Genomic DNA, 21,434 nt, shown 5'->3' with positions numbered 1-21,434 from the left:
TTCAGGACAGCTTCAGGTCAGGCACATCCTGCCTGACCAGCCCAGTGTCCTTCTCTGATAGGGTGACTCTGTCAGCGGACAAGGGGAGGGCTGCAGACATCATTTATCTGTAATTCTGTAAAGCCTTTGGCACATCTTCTCCCCAACACCCTTGTCAATGAATTAGAAAGAGGCAGAATTGATGAGAGGATAAGGAATTGATCACATCCAGAGGGTTGTGGTCAGTGGTTCAATGTGGTCAGTGGTTCAGTGTTCAAATGGACATCAGTGGTGTCCCCCAGTGGTTTTATTGGGGTCAGCACTGATGAAAATCTTCATTAATGACACAGACAGTGGCACTGAGCACAACCCCAGCTAATTTGCAGCTGGCACCAAGCTGAGGCTGCAGTGACCTTCCTGAAGGATGAGGCCATCCAGGGGAACCTGGACAAGCTCCAGAATCACAGAATCACAAGGTTGGAAGAGACCTTAAGATCATCAAGTTCCTGTTCCCTGACACCTCAACTAAACCCTGGCACCCAGTGCCACATCCAGGCTTTGTCAAACACACCCAGGGATGGGGACTCCACCACCTCTCCAGGTGGGCAGGCCATTCCAGAACTTTATCATTCTTTTAATGAAAAACTTTTCCCTGCTATCCAACCTGTATTTCCCTTGGTGCAGCTGGAGGCTGTGTGCTCTGGTTGTGTCAGTGCTGCTGGAGACAGAGCCCAGCCCCAGCTGAGCACAGGCACCTTTTAGGAGCTGTGAGAGTGATGAGGGCACCCCTGAGTCTCCTTTTCTCCAGGCTCAGCACCCCCAGCTCCCTCAGGGGCTCCTCTCAGGGTTTGTGTTCCCAGCCCCTCTCCAGCCTTGCTGTCCCCTCTGGATGTGCTCAGTGTCCCAAGGTCCTTCCCGAGCTGAGGGCCCAGAGCTGGGCACAGCACTCCAGGTGTGACCCCAGCAGAGCCCAGGGCAGGGCAGAATGACCTCCCTGCTCCTGCTGGCCACTCCATTGCTGACCCAGGCCAGGAGCCATTGGCCTTCTTGGCCACCAGGGCACTCTGAAGTGACACACAGGGACCTCATGAGGTCCTACAAGGCCAAGTGTGAGGTCCTGCAGGTGTTTGAGGCAACCCCTGGTATCAACACAGGCTGGCAGGAGAATGGATTGGGAGCAACTCTGTGGAGAAGGACTTGAGGGTGCTGGTTGGTGACAAGGTGTGACAACACAAAATGTAAGAATGCCTGCTCTGAGATAGACCAGAAATCAGCAAGTCTAGCAAGGTCCTATGGAGAATATTAGCAAGGGGAAAGAATTAACATAGAACTGGCCTAAATTATCTCCCAGAATCTACTGAAGAGTGCTTCAGAATCTTTCTGAGCCAGAAGTGGTCTCGTGATATTTAATTGCCTTTATGGACTTTTCCTCCACGAAGTAGCTTTGGAAGCTTATAGCATTGGTCAGGTCAAGTCACATTTTTAGTTCAAGATTTTTTTTTTTGTTGCTTTGAACCAGGCCTCCCTGATTTTTTTTTTCTTTTCTGGAATCTTTCCATCCTTGCATTTGGAAGGACAGTGGGTGCTTTTTTCCTTATTTGCCTTCTCAACACCATTTGTATATGTTCACACCATTTTCTGTCTCAGTTGTCTCCACTGCAAGCTGAAGGCTCCTAATCCAGAACAATTCCACAGGTATAATTCCCACAATGACCTTCTGATGTGTCTTGTTGATCACTACTTTGCCTGTTTTTACTCTCTCAGAGGAGCTCACACACATTCTCTTCTGCTGACTCCCTTCAGTGGGGATGTAACTTCCATTGGAAGGATGATGATTCACACAATGTAATTTCTTTAAACAGCTGATCATGAATCACAAGGGGTTGTCAAAGGGCATCTGTAGCTTATTTACCTGAGAAGAGGAAAGAATAAATTCTGTCTTCATGCCAAGGTGGAGCTCGAGAAAGAGGAGGGAGGTCAGGTAGGGAAAAGAATCCTGAATTTATTCGTGACTGTACTCTTGACTTCAAGAGCACTGGGATACTGGAGCCTTGCACTTGAACTATTCACTCTTTCAGTAGATTTTGTGGATCTAAAACATTCCTAGAGGAGCTGCAGGAGATGCATGATTGGATACAGGAATCAAGGGCTTTGTTTCAAATAAATTCCTTTTGAGGGTATTGAGTTCAAGAGCCTTCTGTCCAGTGAGCTAGGATGGAATTTCCAGCACTCAGCTCTCACTGGTGGCTGCTCTGTCACCTTCCAGCATCCTGAGGTGCACAGCTCTGTGGGATAAGCAACTTTATATCTGCTAAAAGGTAAAAGTGGTCACCCAGCAGGATACCTGCTGCTCTTCAGGTTCAGGGTTTGAGTCACTGCCTTTTAACACAGTGGTGCAGACCTTTGTCTACCCACCAGGAACGTCCCAGTGGACCACAGCAGGTGAGGGATTTAGGATACTGCATCCCCCTGGCTGTGGACACAGTTCTAGGGGCAGAAATGTCTTCAAACAGTGCAGCTTACATGGCTGAACAGGGAACAAGTGACTGCACTGTCTGCATAAAACTCCCAGCAGATCTTGTCCTCAGGAACCAGGAAATGTCTCTGAGTGTTGGGAATCTTCTGCTTGGTGGGAAGTGAGTGAAGAATATGCAGGCCAGAAGTCCCACCTGTCACAAGGTATTTTTCAACCTCACACTGCACAAGAGAATTTTACTTTCCTCTGGGTCTCCTTTGGATGCCCAGCACAGCCTGGCCATCACAGCAGAGGATCTGTCAGGCCTGGCAGGAGGATCTCAGCGTGGGTGGGAGGCTGTGGCACTCTCTGGGGGCAGTTCTTGTCCAGCAGAGCAGAACAAACCACGTGGGTGAGCCTCACCATTCCAGGCTTGTCAAACCTGACAGCGAAAGAGGGAGTCATCTCATTAACCCTTAGAGGTCTAGAGTGAAGAGAAACAGGCACATCTAGGACACAGTTCCTTGGAGCTGCTTCCAAGGATCTCCTTGGTATCTCCTTGGGCTGGGATGGATTGTGCCTCATACTCCAGTGGCTGCAGTGATGACACCTGGCCTTAACTCAGAGGCAGAGGTGCTTGGCTAGCTCAGACCCGATTGTCCAGTTAATTAAATCACACCTCAGCTGTCAAAATAAAAGAGCAAGAACCTCAAATAATAAATAAATATCTTTAACCCAGTCTCAGCAAATATTCCTGCAACTGATAACCAGTGTAGGAGGATGGATGGATGGATGGAGGGATGGATGGATGGATGGATGGATGGATGGATGGATGGATGGATGGATGGATGGATGGAGGGAGGGAGGGAGGGATGGATGATGGATGGATGGATGGATGGAGGGATGGATGGAGTGATGGAGAGATAGAGGGAGGGAGGGAGGGAGGGATGGATGATGGATGGATGGATGGATGGATGGATGGATGGATGGATGGATGGATGGAGGGATGGCTGGATGGATGGATGGATGGATGGATGGATGGAGGGATGGATGGATGGATGGATGGATGGATGGATGGATGAATGGATGGATGGATGGATGGAGGGATGGATGGATGGATGGATGGATGGATGGATGGATGGATGATGGATGGATGGAGGGATGGATGGATGGAGAGATAGAGGGAGGGAGGGAGGGAGGGATGGATGATGGAGGGATGGATGGATGGATGAATGGATGGATGGAGTGATGGATGGATGATGGATGGATAGATGATGGAGGGATGGATGGATGGATGGATGATGGATGGATGGATGGATGGATGGATGGATGGATGGATGGATGATGGATGGATGGATGGATGATGGATGATGGAGGGATGATGGATGGATGGATGGATGGATGGATGGATACAAGGATGGATGATGGATGGATAGATGATGGAGGGATGGATGGATGGATGGATGGATGGATGATGGATGGATGGATGGATGGATGGATGGATGGATGGATGGATGGAGGGATGGATGATGGATGGATGGATGGATGGATGGATGATGGATGGATGGATGGATGGAGGGATGGATGATGGATGGATGGATGGAGGGATGGATGGATGGATGGAGAGACAGAGGGAGGGAGGGAGGGATGGATGATGGATGGATGGATGGATGGATGGATGGATGGATGGATGACGGATCAATACCAGGATGGATGGATACAAGGATGGATGTCAAGGCCATCAGTAGGAACTCACACTTTGCCCTCAGGAAGCCTCCTCCTGCCCCCTTCAGTGCCTCACAACAGCCAAAAATGGTTATTGTGCTTTACACACACTTAAATAATAAAGAGCTATTTAACAGACTGCTCAGGAGGATAACAATAAAACACCACTTGCCTGCAAGTGGCTTAATTGTTTTTCTACTCATAAAAATGGACTTCTTTGGGGAACAAAGTTCTTGGACAGCCTCTCCTCACTACTTGAGTAGGAAACCTGATACTAAAATCAGCTGAGATCATCTAAGGCAGTCCAACTGCTGCTGGATATGGGCCACTAGATGATTCTCTTGGCCCACTGCCCTTCTCCTGGGAAAGATAGGGAGCAGATGTTGGATCAGCACATTATAATTGAACACCTGGGAGTCTTCTTCCCTGCTTTGCAAGCTAAGGCAGCATCTCACTGTGGGGCTTTTGAGGTAGGACTGCCATAAATTCTGGAAGTTTTGAGAGAACACAGATAGGGTTTTGGTTTTGCTTTCTTGTGGGTTTTTTGGAGCAAGGGAAGAGGTTCTTAAATCCTGCAGAATGAACACAGATGACTTTTGTTGGGAAGAAAAAACATTTTGCTGTGAAGTTTTTTCTGTCCTATATCATCTAATGCCCTCACCATTACAGAGTGCATCCTCAGGAATTTGGCCAGTGCCAGTGAGCTGGTGGTGTGGTGGACATGCAGGAGGGAAGGGATGTCCAGAGGACAAGCTGGAGAGGTGGGACTGTGCAAACCTCGTGGAGGGAAACAAGGCCAAGTGCAGGGTGCTGTACCAGGGTTGGGGCAATCCCAAACATGAAAACAAAAGGTTGGGCAGGGAATGGATTGAAAGCAGCCCTGAGAAGACCTGAGAAGTGGTGAGAGGCTGGAAAGGACCCAGCACTGAGCACTCCCAGCCCAGGAAGTCAATTGTGCCCTGGCTGCATCAAAAGAAGGGTGGGCAGCAAGTCGAGGGAGGTGATTCTGTCCCTCCACTCAGCTCTGGAGAATCCCCACCTGCAGTGCTGGTTCCAGCTCTGGGAACTCCAACATAAGGAGGACATGGACCTGTTGGAGACAGTCCAGGGGAGCACACAAATTTGATCTAAGGGCTGGAGCCCCTCTGCTCTGAAAACAGGCTGAGAGAGCTGAGGATGTTCACTTGGAGAAGAGATGGATCCAGGGAGAGCTCAGAGCTCCTTCCAGGGTCTAAAAGGGCTCCAGGAGAGCTGGAGAGGGACTTTGGAAAACAACTGGAGTGTCAGGACAGAGGAAATGGCTTTAAACTGAAAAAGAACAGGGTTAGAGGGGATATTAGGAAGAAATTTTTTACTATGGGAGTAAAAAAGGCCCTGGCACATATTGCCCACAGAAGCTGTGGCTTTTCCTGAAATGTCCAAGGCCCAAGGTGTGATGGGGCTTGGAGCAACTTGAGATAGTGGAAGGTGTCCCTGCCCGTGGCAGGAGGTTGGAACTGGATGATTTCTAAGGTGTCTTCCAACATAAATCATTCTATTATTCCATAATCTTTAATTTATTTTCTTTGTGAGATGTGACTACAGAAGACAGCAGACCTGCAGGAAAATCCACAGAGCAAAGCTTTGGAAGTTCTAGTTGATTCTTTAGCCTGCTCCATGGTGCTGGAATGAAACCAGAGCTGAGTGCATTCACAGCGTGTCTGTACAAGGTTTTCTCCAGAGGAGGCATCTGAGCAGCCACGGGGCTGTGGCTGTGCCAAGGCTGGCTGGGCTGCTGCTCTGCTGTGGGGCTGTGCCCCCCAGGCTCCTGCACGTGTGCTCAGAGCCACAGGGACAGTACAGCAACTGGGACAGGGCTTTTCCTGCTGGGCACGCCATGGATTTAGTTCATTTTGTGACAAAATTGCCTTTTTTTTTTCTCCTTTGTTTAAAGGAAGTAGGGTGTGTTGGTTTTCTTAGCTTTTACAGAGATAGGGTAACTGAGAGGCCTTTTAAAAGATTTTATTCTATTATCAGTCCAGATGAATGATGAGACACAAGAGATGTAAAACTTAACACTATTCTATCAGAAGCTGACTAATTTCTTGGTACAATACCTTATAAATGCTTTTCAGCCTCGTAGCTTTTGCTACACAATGCTGCTATTACTTCTAACACCAATTACTTTTATTTTTCTCCACATAGTCCTGCTTCAATGCATCTTTCACAGTTCTAATTCTCTAAAATATCTAGTCTTTTTACAAAGTCATATTTTGAAACTTGTTGAAACTTATTTCTAGTTCAATCTCTCTCTCAACAATGTCATCTCCATTCCATAGTCTTCTTAAGTCAACACACCTTATCCCAGTGTTTACATACAGATATACAAGGCTGTTTGAACTTTCTGTCAAGTTTTAAAAATTCTTTACAAATCCATTTCTGACAAGGGTGAAGGCAAGGATGGTTTGAAATTAATTTACATGCTAGAGGATGGGAGATGCAGAAAATGAAGGGGAAGGGGCAAAAACCTGGAGAAAAGGAGGCTCAGGAGAAACCTTATCACTCTCAACAACTCGCTGAATGAAGGTTGTAGCCAGGTGGAGATTGGTCTCTTCTCACTGGCAGAGAAGAGAGGAAAAGGCCTCAAGATGTGCCAGGGGAGGTTCAGGTTGGAGTTCAGAAAGAATTTCTTCACTGAAAGTGTGGTCAAGCACTGGAAGGGGCTGCTCAGAGAAGTGGTGGACTCTCCTTCCCTGGAGGTGTCCAAGGAAGGACTGGATGTGGCACTCAGTGCTGTTTAGTTGACAAGGGGGTGTTTGGTCAGAAGTTGGCATCAATGATCTTGAGATCTTTTCCAACTTTAATGATTCTGTGATGCTATGAAAAGTTAAGCAGAGGAAAGGGCTTCCACAGCTGGAAGAGCCTGGGCATACAGGTGTCATGGAATTTCAGTGTAATTAGAAGAACCTCATTAGCAGGCAGCTGCTCTTTCAGCACATCTCACAGGATTTGGGTAAGGATGTGTGCATTCAGCACCTCAAATTCTTGACACAGATTTGAGAGCAGCAAAATCAGCGTGGGGCCAAGTGTCTCCATGGGATATCCTGGTGGAGGACTCCTCTGGGCTTGCTGTGACTGCTCAGGCTCCTTGAGTGGTCATTTTCCAGGTCTGGAGAGCCTCCCCTCCAGCCCTGTGCAGCAGGGAGCAGTGCCTGGATGCTCTTATGCAGGGGACAGGGGCCACCCTGCTCTTCTGCAGATACTGGACACAGAACCACAGAGTTCACAGAATTCCCAGAATGACCAGGTTGGAAGAGACCTTCAAGGTCATCGAGTCCAACCCGGCCCCAACAGCTCAACTCAACCCTGGCACTCAGTGCCACATCCAGGCTTTGTTAAACACACCCAGGGATGGGGACTCCACCACCTCCCTGGGCAGCCATTCCAGAACTTTTATCACCTTTCTGGAAAAAACGTTTTCCTAATATCCAACCTGTATTTCTCTTGACTCAGCTTGAGACTGGACACCCCTTCCCCTCTCTCCAGCCCTCCCTACAGCTCCCCTCCAGTCATTTTCCAGCAACAGGTGCCACTCCTGCATGGCTTTTCCAGAGGTCCCGTGGATCTATGGCACTGCAGGACAGTGCAGATGCTGCTGTTCTGTGCTGTCATTTCCTTCCCTGGGTGTGCATCTCCTGTAGAAGATGAGAGAATCCTCTCTCGGGGCTCTGAGGGCTCAGCCTGGACATAGGCCACCAGCCCATCTGCACACATTATCTGCAAAATGTTTTTTCCAGCTGAAATTCCTGCTCTGCTCCCCCTCAGTTCTCCTCCCTGACAACTCCAGCTACTTTATCGCTTCTCTTTGCAATCAACCCTGCAGGTCCGGGAGAAATTGGCTCCTTTCATCCTCCCTCGCACAGCCCCCGCTCGCTCCCAGCAGCGATGCCATCCTCCCTCCCATCGCCGCGTGCTGCTGACCCTGCCACAGAAATGAAATGAGAAATAAAAATTTCTGGGACAACAAAAACGGGGGTAAGGCGACAGGGAGAAGGTAGATTTGAGGTACGTGGGAAAAGGAAAGAGGAAAAAAGTGGAAAGGGTGTTCGATTCGGGAAATTTGATTTGAATAAATCCCTCCTCCCGCTCCTTCCCATTGGTTTCTTTTTCTCCTCCATATTAATGAGAGCAGCCAAGGAGAAGCTATTGGTTCCATATCGCTTTCCCTTTGCTCAGGCACTCGGGGGAGGAGGTGTTTGCATTTCTCCGCAGGACCAGCTCGCTTTGCAGAGCATTGTCTGGGTATGAGAATCACACACAGGCACAGGGGCAGGGGAGAGCGCACCGGAGCATCTCACCCCGGCACAGCATCTCAGCCAGCCTGAGCACCCCTCTCGTCCCCCAACCCGCTCCGAGCACCGACAGCCCCCCTAAAAAAAAAGAAAACAAAACATAGGGGAAAAAAAAAGTTTTAAAATATCCCACCCCCCTTCTTGCTTTTATTTTGTTGTTGTTGTTGTTGTTGTTTGGGTTTTGTTTTTTGGTTTGTTAGGGTTTTGTTTTGGTTTTTGTTTTTTTTTTTTTTTTTCTGATTTAGCGATGGCAAATTCCTTCACGGCCAGAAGCTGGCCCATCCCCTGAGCAAAGGCAGCCTGGACATGACCGGCAGGCGAGGGAGGAGGAATTTGGATTCCCTTCGGAGGCGCCGACCCCTCCTGCGGCCGGGGGGAGCGCGGCCGCTCGGAGCCAGCGGGGCCGGACCGCTCCCCGCGGCCACTGTCCCCCCGCGGGGATGCGGCATCGCCAGCGCCGGGACGGAGCCCTGCTGCAATGGTGAGTCCTTCCCCGGCCTCCCCCAGCTCCTCCCGGGGCAGCTCCATCCCCCGAGCCCGGGGATGCCACGGCGGAACCGCCGGCTCGTCTGCCCGTGACATTGATCACTGATTTACCGGCTCGTCCCTCCGCGTCCCCAGCTCCCGGGGACACTTCTGGAGGGCGGGATTGCATGCGGGCTTCCTGCCTTCGGCAGGCTCGGAGGATGCGTCCTCCAGATAGATTTGGTTCTCTGCAAACAAATCAATCTCCCTTTGCTGGCGGTGACAGGTTGAGGCGCTCGGTATGGGAATCACGTCTGGTTTTAACACAATATGGCTGGTAAATAAAACCTGATTGCTAACAGCCCCGCCGCTGCTGCCGGCGTTTCCCGATGCAGCTCTGCATCCTCACCTGCCGCAGAAACTCTGATTCACCCTCCGAGCAGTGCAGCAGGACTTGCTTGTTTTTACGGTGGGGTAGTAGGGGGAAACTGCGGTTCGTGTGCCTTTGACCTCTGCTCGTGTGCCTCTGGGCACTTCTCCTTATCAGTGTTTGAGCAGCTGGCTCTATTAATACCATCTTCATGCCGAGCACATCTCCAGTCAGAGGGATGGCAGGCAGGACAGGCTCTTTCCCGCTGTGCTCTGAATTTAGGATGGGAAGCGTTCAGGTATGTGTTGGAATCTGAGGAGTTTGCAGCCAGAATGTGATAATGCAGCTTGCTGTGCAGAACTGGAAAATGCATGGGAAAAAAAAGGGAGATTTGATTAGTGGCACACTGGTGTTTATGGCTACATGATCATCCCACTTATACAGCAGCAGATCTGGAAGAACTCCCTGGAAGTCAGTGGATTTCTTCTGCATCTGATCTGCAGGTAAACAGAACCTGGCCTTTACCTTGAAGGATGTATTGGAGTAGCACTGGAGGTAGCTATAATAAGGAGAAAATCTTAACTAAAGTGAATAAGGCAGCAAAGTGATGTGATTCTTTCTCAGGGAATTATCAATTACCATCCGTCTGGTGCATGTTAATTACAGTGTGTGTGGTGGACTGGTACAGCAATATGTAACTGAAGCAGCATGCTGGATTTTTCTATTTCATCTGTTGGAGTCAAAAAACCAACAAATGGAGTTGCACTTGCTGTTATTTGGGTACACAGCCCCCTCACTCCTCTGCCCAGCCTGCATGCAGCACTGGTCAGGCACAGCAGGGAAATGCTTCCCTGGCTAATCCAAGGGAATGTTTGGTTGCTGGAGGTTAATGATAGCACAGAGGCAAACTCCTGAAAGTGCTCCTGGTGTAGCTGCAGAGAAAGAACGTGTTATACAAGCATCTCTCTTTGGCTAATGCCAAACACCCTGGAGCTGGCTTGGAGGAAGTTGTCCTGTAGGATGGGTAAGGCAACATTGGAATTTGGTTAATAATTAAGGAATGCTGGTCAGGGAAATAAGGGGAGTTGGATTAGAGTTGATGGATTAGAGTTTATGTGTCTGTGTGGGTTGTGGTCTTCCACTTTTATTCCCACCTGTTTCCATGTGCTGCGGGCCAGGGTTGCTGCTTTGCTGTCATTCAGGACAGCTCCAATTGATCTTGTTTTGTCCCGGGCATTTATCTCAAGATTTCCGCTGTTTTGTTCTCTCCAACCAAAGACGTGTGAATGGCTGGGAGGATAACCACAGCCTTCAAGGTCACGAGGAGGGGGCTTTTTGTGTCATAAATACACTTATTTCTCTTTAAACAGGCTTTGTGCTCGCTCCTGGGCTTTAGCTTTTCCATCATCCATGGGGGTCCCTGCAGGGAACTGGAGGGCTCCTTCCTCGCTGTAGGTTTAGGAATTCTGCTGCTGGGGCTCTTTCCTCACTATGAATTTAGGAATTCTGCTGCTGGGGTTCTTTCTTCACTGTGGGTTTAGGAATTCTGCTGCTGGGGTTCCTTCCTCACTGTGGGTTTAGGAATTCTACTGCTGGGGCTCTTTCCTCACTATGAATTTAGGAATTCTGCTGCTGGGGTTCTTTCTTCACAGTGGGTTTAGGAATTCTGCTGCTAGGGCTCTTTCCTTGCTATGGGTTTAGGAATTCTGCTGCTGGGGCTCCTTCCTCACTGTGGGTTTAAGAATTCTGCTGCTGGGGCTCTTTCCTCACTGTGGGTTTAGGAATTCTGCTGCTGGGGCTCTTTCCTCACTGTGGGTTTAGGAATTCTGCTGCTGGCACGGTGGTGCCCCAGCCCCACGGAGCTGCCCAGACCTGCTGGTGCTGTTTGTGAGGCTCACAAACACGGAGGCAGGAGCTCTGTTGTGGGATGCTACCAGGGAGAGAAAACCTGAGATTTCTGAGCTTGTGGGCTGCGCTGCCGAGCACATTCAGACCTTTGTTCATCACATCTCTCCTCGTTTGGCTGACTGAGACAGCATCCTGGAGATATTTTTTTCCTGGGGTTGAGTTCCATATGTGCCTGTGCCTTTGCTAAGTTGAGCCCCGTGTCCCTGAGCTGATTCATTCCAATGTAGCAGATTTTGTTTGCCTTTCCTTCCTTCTGAGCACACTTAGTACAAACAGTCTAATTCCTAAATTAGCTCAGATTATCTTTTAATGAAAGCAGAGTATCTGAGTTAAGAAGTGCTGAGAAAAAGTGAACTCAGGGCAGAATCATGCCACAGCTCATGCTTGGCGGAGAAACCTGCAGAAATATCAGGTCTTGCAGTTGGTCCTGATTTTAGCAGAGAAATTGCTTATTTGCCACTGCTCCCAGGAGAGGAAAACTGATCTGAGGATGTGGAAGTCAGTGGAGATGCTCAATTTTATTTCTCCCCTTTCCTTGGCCCAGGGAGTGCAGCCGCAATCTTTAAGTCAAAGAGGGGAATTTTTTGTTGGCTTGTGTTTCCTTGTTTCCATTTCCTCTGCTCCTGTCACGTCCAGCCAATCCCATACCATCTGTGCTTTGGCACACACTGCAGTCAACAGGATTTTGGAGTGAATTTTCCACATCAGGACAGAAGTGGAACAGCTCTGCTGAAAGGGATGTAAATGCAGCAGTGAGGAACTCTCTCTTCTTTTTTTGCTATCCAAACTTGAAAGTCATCTTTGCTGACAGTGTCTGGTCAGGGTGAGCTGTGGCACCACTGAGAGAAGCTGCTCAGAGTATCCCTGAGGAGACTTTCCCAGTTCCCTTGGTGCTGAACTTGTTCTGTTCTTAGGGAATGCTTTGCATACAGAAAGGTGTTTGGTAGTTTTCCACAGCACTAACAAGTTCTAGAATTCCTGTGTCTGTCATGGCTGCTGAAACGCTGTTTGGATTGTAATTGAGTGGGCACAAATATATGGGAAAAAAAGGCAGATTTTTTTTTTCAGAATCTTTGTGGCAGAATGTCCACCCCTCACCCCATTGCCTTGCTGGTGTTTTATCCTCTGACCACCTTTTGCTCTCTCAATTTATTATCTGTCTCCTTAGGCTTGCACTTTTAACTTCACAAGGCAAACTAGGAATGAGTACAAAACTCTCTGGGTTGTTCAAGACTTGTTTATGTAACTCACTGCAGCTCAGTGATTGTGTCCCCCTGCAAGCTCAACTCCAGAGTAGCCAGATTAATAATTTCAGGGCTGAACTTCTCAGGACAAGCTAAACCATTCCGTCTCCTACAGGAAAGGTGGAAGCATTGCCACACAGAGGATTTAAAGCCAGAGTGGCTGTTGTGCTGAGGAATATTTCCTTGGAAGGGGTCTTGCAGAAATACACAGCTGCAGGGACTCTTGTTTGCTGCTCTGTTAAATACAAATCCTTCAGTTTATCTGCCTTGGAGAGACCCTGACTGTCTCATCCCTGCTCATTCAGGTGTCATGTCTTACTCCTTGACAGAGGGCTGCAATCTGAAACTACTTTGATCTGACTGCCATAGATTTTTTTTTCAAAAAAAAAGTTTTTCAAGGAGGAACACCCTCTGCTTAACACAATTGTTAAAAAATCCAAACTAAAACAAGCACCAAAATACCCAACAAATAACTTAATAATTCTATTTTTTGTTAATGCAATTCATAATTCACTCTAAAACTGAGAGAAAGGGGGACTAGTATGGATATGGTTAAATTCTTCTTAATAACAATTACGGCAATGGCAATAATAATAATTTATTTTGTAACACATTGGGAGTATTGATGTCTAAGAGCTCTTTACTGAACATACATTAAACATCTGCCAGGTCTGTTTTCAGGTTTGTCCACTCAGTTTGAGGCATTTCACAAGATATGTGCCTCAATCACTGTGGCTTTTGCCCCCCATTAGAGATGCTTGGGTCACAATTGCTTGGGAGCTGCAAATGGAAGGATAATTATGGTCTGGTATCTATGATTTGTTGCTTTGCTAAATGGAGCTGAGGGTTAGGGCAGGAAAAGATGTTTTAATCTGTGTGGTGGGTTAATAGCCTGGATTTTTTTATTTTTATTTTTATTCATTTGTTGCTCAAAATCAGGCAAATTTTGCTACTTTCTGTCCCTGCAAGGGACAGTGCATTGTCCAGTCTGATTCTATGAGGATTCTTAAGGGGAAAAAAAAAATGGGTTGAATGGAAATGTGATTGAATTAAGTTCTTGGTTTCTGGGGAGCAGATTGATCATTAGGACCATCTCTGAGGGCTGGAGGATGTATAAATTCACTCATTCTCAAGAGGAAACTTGTCCCCAAAGGATCCCCTGGCAAAACTATTGCTCATTTCATGTGGAAGGAAGGATTTCCCACTCGGAAGTGTTTGGCTGCCTGGAGGATGCTCATCTACTCTCTGAAAGCATCTGAAAACTAAATTCTCACATCCAAGCCAACCACCTTAATTCACTGAGTTAGGAATGAGCAGAGTGGTTCATGCCATCCTGGAGGGGGTCAGATGAATCAGCCTGTGGAGGTTCTTGCAGCAGCTGACTCAGACCACATCCACAATCAGGCAGCTGGAGCCTTCCATGGTATCTCAGAGGCATCCCCAGGAAATGAAATGCCTTTTTCCCCATCTTTCTTTGGAGGGGAGGGCTGGTGATGTTTTGCTAGCTCACAAATTTTGATAGCTGGCAAGTTTTATGGAAAGCCCAAGTTTTATGGGAAGCCCAAGACTCCTATGGTGGACCCCACATCTTCCTCACCCACATCTTCCCTTTATTCCATGAAGGGCAGACACAGCTGCTGTAGAATTCATGTCACATGTCCCAGACAATATCCTACCTCGTTGTTTTGGGTTTTTTTAATTATTCCTTGATTTTTGAGATCTCACAGGCTTCCTTGGTGTATCAACACTTTCTTCCTCTGTCCAGTTACTCAGAGGGATTTGTCAGCTGAAGCTGGGATGTGATTTTGTGGATACACCAGCACAGGGACACGTCTAGGACAGTGACATGATTTTCTGCAGGCACACACAAGCTGGCTCTGCCTGTTCCCTGAGCCAGGCAGGAGCTGTGAAAGCTCCAGATTCATCTCCTCCACCCTGCATGGGAATGGCTGCACTGGAAGCTGCACAGGGCTGGAGATGAATGCTGACCAGACCTCATTAGCTCAGGGTTGGCACCTTGTGAAATACATTTTGACCAGCTTGGAGCCCTTGTGCTCAGAACTAGGTGACCTAAAAGGCATCTTTTTGCCATGTATCAATAGCTCAGTGCTTTTTTATTCTAATGCTTTCACCCTCTGTCCTAAGCTAACAAAGTCCACTGATAAATAGATTTAACTAACATCTTCCTCCTTCGCTATTGCCTTTAAAATTATTTACTGAAAACCAAATAATGCAAAAAATAAAAACATGAACCTCTTGAAATACATTGATACATAGACTGGAGTTAAAGTTGCAGCAGTAAGGGATACATTTCTCCACAGCAGAAATAAATTATATATGTTTGGAAAGGGAGTTTAAAATAGCTAAGATATCTTTAACTCTGAATTCCTTTTCCTGGAATGGAAAGACTTTATTAAATCACAACATTTCTGTTTCTGCTCTTACTGTCACATTTTTGAGGTAGGTTTAGAGAAGGTGCCTTTGTTTCTAGCAAAAACATAAAGTGACATGGTCATGGTCAAAAGTAAAAAACATTTCCTTTTAAAAGAAAATATTTGTAATAATGACATTTTACATGCAACTGCATTCTTAAGTTGATGCAATTAGTACTAAAAGCCAAATATGAGCTTGGGCTTAATTTGCATCTAAGATTTTGGACACGCAACAGAACTTTCTCTTGGCCTAGAAACAACTTCTATAAAGAAGCCAGCACAAGTGCATTATTTAAAGACTCAAGTTAAAGTTAGTGAAGTTACTCATTTCCTGTGTTTTAGAGAGCTGGATCTTTGGATTCCTTCCAGGAGTTTTGTGCTCTAGCTTAAAATGCAGAGGAGATGAGAGAGCATCCGAAATACCGCAGATGCTTGAGCTCTTCATGACTAAGGCTGGGAATGTGTCACAGCTGTCACTGCAGCCTTGGATGGCACAAGCCATGCCCATTCATGGGGGTTTTGTGGCTTTTGAGAGCCTGGATGGGGGTTTTGTGCTGCTGAATGGGTTTGTGAGCTGAGATGATTACGTACAGTGGGCCAACAGCTGGAATGAACTTCATTAGAGAATAGGTCTTGGTGGCTGCAGGGAGGGAGCAGAGGGGAAAGCCAATATTAGCCATGTGGAAGTTGTTTCTCTGCATCATCCAAGCCTCTGGATGCTGCTCTGTGCTCTCCAGCTCTTTGTTCTCTGGCCTGTTGCTTGTTCCACAGCTGGAGGCAGCAATGATTGTCATGGAAAAGAGATTTCACAAGCTACCAAAGTCTGAATTTCATTCAGAAGAGGAGAAGAAAAGCAAATCACAGCCTTTCTGGTGCCTCCAGCAAGTGTATCCCTGGCAGATTTTCACCTCTAGTACTGAACTAATTTCCTTTTCTCTGTATGGAATTTGCAGGTCCCTTTTGCTAAGATAATTTTTATGATGCTGACCCGAAATGGGATCCAGCTCTCAGATCAAGACGGGTGTGGGTTTTGAAGTGTCTGCTGTATCTGAGTGCAGAAACTCCTGTTAAAATAAAAGGAGATTTAGGACATGATTCAGCCACTTAAACAGAGGTGTTAAGTGCCACTTGAGCTCCCCTGGGGTATCTAACATCCATCAGGGATTTGTCAGTGTGGTGTTTATCTACAGCACATCATTTCCCCTCTTCCCGAGGGCAGGTTAAATACCCTGGGGTGTTGCTGCACCAAACACCAGCATTTCAGCTACTGATTCTGGCCTCTGGCCAGTGCCCAGTCAATGTGGATAAATACAATTATCTACTACAGACTGAGCTCTGTAGCTCTTTAGCCCAGAAAGTCTTCCATAAATGCCACTGAGATGGTTTCATTTGCTGTCTGAGACATGTCCTGGCTTTCTGATCCCTTCTCCTGGTGGTGTAGAATGAGACTGATCAAACCTTGGCCTCAGTGCTCCTACCAAACACACAGAGAATTGGTTGATCTTCATATCATGCAGGGCTTGAAAATACCTTTTTGAATTTCTTGAGTCACAGTTAAGATACTGGGCCATAAAAAAAAAAAAAAAAAAAAAAAAAGAAACCCTCAAAAAATTAAACAAAAAACCCCAAAACAAACAAATAAAAACCAAACCAAACCAAACAACAACAAAAAAAAAAATCCCAACCAAACAAAAAAAAAAACCCAAAAAAATCTATGTTGTAGATTTTTTATCTATTAGCTCCAAATCATTCCTGGAATCATTTTTTCATGAGACAACCTGGAGACTGCATTTGACTTTCTCCAGATTCAGCTACCACTGACAGCTCCTGGCTTTTGTTGGCCAGATTGCTCTCTCCATCTAGGGTGAGAAAGAACTTCTGGATTCTTTGAATGTTTGTGATTGGCCAGCTCCACTCTGGAGTTTTTCCTTGCAGCTCGTTTTCCCAGCTTTCTTGGGATGTAGGTTCCATCTGCATGTAGTTTTGCATTTTTTAAGTGAAAAGACCTTTTTGTCCAGGTTCCAAAGTGCTGCTGGCTTTACTACCAGGTTGTTTCAGGTTCTCCAAACTCTCCTGTTTGGAATGAACAATGTCAACCTCACACTTTCTCTGGGGAAGGTTTGTGTGGCTTTTGTCTGCTTTCATTTTTCTGGCATGTTCTCTGTCTCCAGAAAACACAGAGGTGGGTCCAAGGTGATTAAAGCAAAACATGGCCTATTTAGAGCAAAACTCTTCAAAGCACCAGGCTTTAATATTCTTCTGATAGACTCAGCATCTTCCAGGTCCTCTGGGGAGCTTTATGTGCATCAGTTTGGAAAACTTCTCATGATACTCTCCCTGAAAGAAAAATGGTTTTTTATCTTTCCAGGATCCATCTGGAAATGTAAGTCTCACATCTTCACAGCAGAAAAAAAATGGTTTCTCCAAACTAAAAATCTCCCTTTGACATAATATCATGTCAAATTATTAATATTTTTTCTCCTGATGGACCATTACATCGACCTCTTGCTTTCCTTCCCATTGTCCCTACTGAATTAGAACAAGAACATAATTTAGTTACTCTGTTCTTTCCAAAGAGCTTCTGAGGCAGACCTCAATAAATAGATTATGCATATTTTCATGTACTCTATATTATGCAGCCCCACGAATGTGACCCTTTGCCAAACCCATTCACAGCCAGAAGAAGTTTAGTGTGTAAAATGTCACGAAAAATATGGATATGAAACCAGCAAGATGATATCTCAACCAGACCACTTAGATAATTTGGAACTCACAGTTATTTTCTAAAAGGGTGAGAAGGAAGTTCACCTGAACATTAACATGCAGTTCATTTCTTCACTGACTGCAGAAACTCTAACCTGATATTCTGCTTAATGAACTGACAGACTGTTCCATAATGAATGCCATTCACTGAAATGTTGAAGTTTAAAAATGCTTTCGTTTAAACCAAGGGTTGTCTGAATTTTCTGGCAATCATATATAATTTTATGTAATTTCCTTTTTGCTTCTTTTATAACTACTTGCTGTAAACTACAACGTTTTTATGTGTGCAGATGTCTGGGTGGAACTAAATGGTGTTTATTAAATGTTGTCTTTACAACAATGGAACCTGTGGAATACAGATTTCAGTTCTTTTGATCCTAAATCAGGGTTCTAAAATAATTCATTGGATTGGACATCCTTTTTACCTCCATTAACCATGGGGGAATACTGGGCAGTGAGTGCCATGGAAGAGCCAGATAAGCCAGATATGATGATCTGAAAAAAGAAAAGTTTACAGATCTCCCCATTCCATGTAGATGGGCCAGACTGGAAGGATAGTGCAGGAGTTTCTGAGTGCATGGCCAGGATAATCCATATCACTCTCTTCAGCAGCATGTTCAGACTGGCATTTTATAAATCAGCTCTGAGAGCTTTAACCCAAAATATTACAGCTTCTGATTCATGGGCTGGTTTCAACATGCCAAATTTTTCTGTACTTGTGCCACGTCCTTGCCATTTCCAAAATGCATCCCTGTCATGTGCTGCTGCTTCTGTGTGACTGAAAAATCACCACCTCTAGTGGCTTTGTGTTTGCATTTAGCCTGCAGCAGGCAGAAGATCAGACCACAAAGCAAGACCTGTATTTATCATTTTAGTGCATTTTTATCAGGAATGGCAGAGATGAAGAAGACAGGCTTGAGGGTGGCTGAGCCCACCTTGTTTTTTCACATCTCTGCAATTGCATTCAACGAGGAATCAGAGAATCAATCATAGAATCAGAGATTCATGGAATGGTTTGGGCTGGAAGGGAGCTCAAAGCCCATCCAATTTCACCCCTGTCATGGGCAGGGACACCTTCCACTATCCCAGGTTGTTCCAAGCCCCATCCAACCTGGCCTTGGACACTTCCAGAGAAAGGGAATCCACAACTTCTCTGGGCAGCCTGTTCCAGTGCCCCACCATCCTCTGAGTAAAGAAGGCAATTAATGTCTAGGGATTTCTTAACTTAAAAAAAGTAATAATTTCCATCTTTCCTCAAAATGCATCTCAGGACTTTGCTTCCTTTGCTGCTGGAGGAACACAGACCAGGGTGTGCTGTCCTGACATCCTCCTGCCTTTCTTTTCAGCCCTTCTAAACACTGTATTAATTTTTGAGGTGATTTTTTTTCTCCTCTAAGTTGAAGAAGGCTAAGAAAATCACTGATGTAAGGGAACATGAAGAAAGAAAAAATACTAATGTGCTCTAAATTGGACAGGTAGTATTGACACTATCTGAAGCTGAACTTAGCCTTTCACAAAGTTCTCATCTCTAAGAAAGACATAAACTCCTCCACTCTCAGCGAAAGGAACCACAGTGATTTGCCAGTCCATTTAATAATGAAATGTGCAAAAGAATTTAAAAATGCACATTCTTCCCAGGGCCTTCCACTCCCCTCTGTGCTATCATCATCCTCTACCCTCTTCTGCTGTGTTCCCTCTTTGTCCACTTGGGATTCAGGCTGTTTTTACCATGCCTTCAGCCAGCATCACCATGACCTCCATGGCTGGAAGCTCTGTATTTTCAAGCCTGGTTTTAAAAAATCTTCTATAGGATCCCACACTCTATTCTTTATTGCCTCTCTCACAGACTGCTGCCTGCAGTGACCCATGAATTACAATACAAAGCAGGAGGAGCACAGTGTGACCTACACCTTTCTCCATCTGCTGCTCTGAGTTTTCCCCTCTGAGTTTCCTGCGAGCAGCTCTGGCAGAGCTCCTACTCGATGTTGTGCAATGAGCTCAGGGAAGGAACCCATGTTATTAATGTCAGCAGTGCTGAAATGTTTGTCAGGTATATTTGTCCTGCTTGTTGCAACTTGGCCTTTCAACAACACCATGGGATAAACGAGACATGACCCCAAGTTCTCAGTATGTCTCTTAGCAAATATTCTACTGACGTTCTTTAAATTCTTTTAGAATAAATCATTCAGAGAAATCAGTCTAAGTAGTGAAACTTGTTTGTTCATTTGGGGACGTATTCAACGTGCTCCTCCAGTAGCAATGAAATTCCACTGCAAAATCACAACACTCTGCACGAGGCACCTGGAGAGGTACACTTGGAGTAAAGTCTACAATATATCATTGTCATGGAATCACAGAATGCTTTGGGTTGGAAGAAACCTTGAAGATCATCCCCTTCCACCCCCTGCAGGCAGGAACACCTCCCACTATCCCAGGTTGCTCCGAGCCCCATGCAACCTGGCCTTGGACTCTTCCAGGGGTGGGACATCCACAGCTTCTTTGAGAAACCTGCTCCAGCACCCTACCACCCTCAAGGGAACAATGTCTTCTTGATATCCACTCTAAATCTCCTTTCATTTCATTTAAAATCATTCCCCCATGTCCTAGCCCTACGTGCCCTTTGTAAATAGACTCTCTCCATCACATCTACAGAGATATAAATTTCCACACTATATCTACAGAGCATAAGAGTATAAAGTTCAATTAATTTCTTTTTTCCTGAAGCAAAAGTTTTAAATAAATCAGATGTCTTGTGCTGCATAATAGCTTCCCCTCCACCCTCCCTTCCCCTCACTACTGTCCATTACAGGAGTCTGGGATGACTTGGTTATCCATAAACATCCACAAAGTACACATCTGAAACTACTGCAGGAAAATCCACTTTGATATGTAAAACACTCTCTTAACTCCCCTTATGGATTTACAAAACAAAGGCTTTCCATGTCAAGGATGGGACATAGGGTTAATAGATTTGAAGTAAAAAAAAAAAAAAAAAGATCAAAATATTTCCTTCAGGAGTTCATAGAATTTAAAAGTCAATACTTACTCTTCTCCCAGAAGATTTCTTAAAAGTGTCGCTGTCATTATCCTAAATTGGTCGTTAAGGAATTATCTGAGGAAAACTCACGTCAGAGTTCTTGTGTGCTCAGACAGGCACAGACTCGTCGTCAAACATTTTTCTATTGCTTGGGTTTTGCATTTGTGCCTTTTTTATCTCCACTCTGCACAGTGACAGAAATTTCTGTTGTCTTCTCGAGATGAAATGAATCTCCCTAGATGAGGGGAAACTGTTTTCATTAAGATCTCTTCAGCTGAGGTGCTTTTGCTTGACAGCACTGGCATGAATACCAATGAGACTGGAAATGGTGAGGAAGGCAGATAATCATTTACAGGGCTCTGAAGGGAGGGAAACAGCAAGAATCTGCAGTAGCCTGGGAGAATCTGATCTCCAAAATCTCCATGCAATATCTAAATAAGGTATTTAATGAAGGCATGAAGGTGTTTAAATGAAGGCAAATAGGAGTTGCAAACATCGTGGCCCAGAGAGTGTTTTCACAGGCACTTGGGATGAGGCTGTTCTGGTTGGTGAACCAGTTTGGCAGTGAGCAAGAGTGATGGCAAAGGCATTACTTGACCTCCAGGCCAAGGAAGGTTCCAAACCCGGTGTATTTCACATTGCAGTTACAATATTAAAGCCATTCCCTTGCCTCTGATAGGAAACCACCACTGATGGTTGTTGGCTACTTCTTGAGCTCCCTCTTG

General features: G+C 45.9%; 1 protein-coding gene across 4 annotated transcripts in view; it reads left to right on the top strand.

Annotated features, from left to right (window-relative positions):
* The first annotated feature begins 8,354 nt into the window (after nucleotides 1-8,354).
* Nucleotides 8,355-21,434, top strand: part of ADCYAP1R1 (ADCYAP receptor type I) — a 158,937-nt gene continuing 145,857 nt past the window's right edge. For all 4 annotated transcript variants that reach the window (XM_059838669.1, XM_059838660.1, XM_059838651.1 and 1 more), the window contains exons 1-2: nucleotides 8,355-8,440; nucleotides 8,736-8,971. The gene's annotated coding sequence lies outside the window, so the exon portion shown is untranslated. The remainder of the gene's footprint in view (nucleotides 8,441-8,735; nucleotides 8,972-21,434) is intronic.

The sequence above is a fragment of the Haemorhous mexicanus genome, chromosome 1, assembly GCF_027477595.1.
Source record: "Haemorhous mexicanus isolate bHaeMex1 chromosome 1, bHaeMex1.pri, whole genome shotgun sequence".
Classification (NCBI taxonomy): domain Eukaryota; kingdom Metazoa; phylum Chordata; class Aves; order Passeriformes; family Fringillidae; genus Haemorhous; species Haemorhous mexicanus.
The sequence above is the reverse complement of the archived record's forward strand: the minus strand, read 5'-3'. Positions and strand labels throughout refer to the sequence as shown.